We start from the raw sequence: 785 nt of genomic DNA on the forward strand, positions 1-785 counted from the left end.
ATCTGAATCAACAACAACCACTGAACCAACATCTAGATCAACTACGGTAACATCTACAATTCCATCAACAACAACAACCCCTGCACCAACATCTACATCAGCTACAACAACATCTACATCTCACTCACCATCCACTGAATCAACATCTGAATCAACAACACCAACATCTGCACCTCAGTCACCATCAACTACAAAAACATCTACATCTGAATCAACAACAACCACTGAACCTGCATCTATATCGACTACAGAAACATCTACATCTCACTCACCAACCACTGAAGCAGCATCTAAATCAACAACACCAACATCTTCACCTCAACCAATAACACCTGCTCAAATATCTACATCTGGATCAACAACAACCACTGGACCAACATCTTCATCAACTACTGAAACATCTAGAGTTCCATCAACAACAACAACAACCTTTGTACCAACATCTTCATCAGCTACAACAACATCTACATCTCACTCACCAAACTCTGAATCAACATTTGAATCAACAACACCAGCATCTACACCTAAGTCAACAACACCTTCTGAAACATCCACATCTGAATCAACAACAACCACTGAACCTGCATCTACTTTGACTACAGAAACATCTACATCTGAAACAACAACATCTACATCTCATTCACCAACCAATAAATCAACATCTGAATCAACAACACCAACATCTACACCTCAACCAATAACACCTGCTCAAATATCTACATCTGAATTAACAATAACCCCTGAACCAACATCTACATCAACTACAGAAACATCTAGAGTTCCAT

The 785-nt window shown here is 39.1% G+C and overlaps 1 long non-coding RNA gene across 1 annotated transcript; it reads right to left on the minus strand.

The window, feature by feature from the left end:
• Nucleotides 1-184: 184 nt before the first annotated feature.
• LOC107758800 (uncharacterized) lies at nt 185-712 on the minus strand. The gene is made up of 3 exons (XR_001642059.1): nt 690-712; nt 457-524; nt 185-267 (listed from the first exon to the last, which is right to left on the minus strand). It is a non-coding gene; the product is annotated as an uncharacterized LOC107758800 (long non-coding RNA).
• Between the last annotated feature and the right edge of the window lie 73 nt (nt 713-785).

Source organism: Sinocyclocheilus rhinocerous, unplaced genomic scaffold (assembly GCF_001515625.1).
Source record: "Sinocyclocheilus rhinocerous isolate Xijiao unplaced genomic scaffold, SAMN03320098_v1.1 scaffold10821, whole genome shotgun sequence".
NCBI lineage: Eukaryota > Metazoa > Chordata > Actinopteri > Cypriniformes > Cyprinidae > Sinocyclocheilus > Sinocyclocheilus rhinocerous.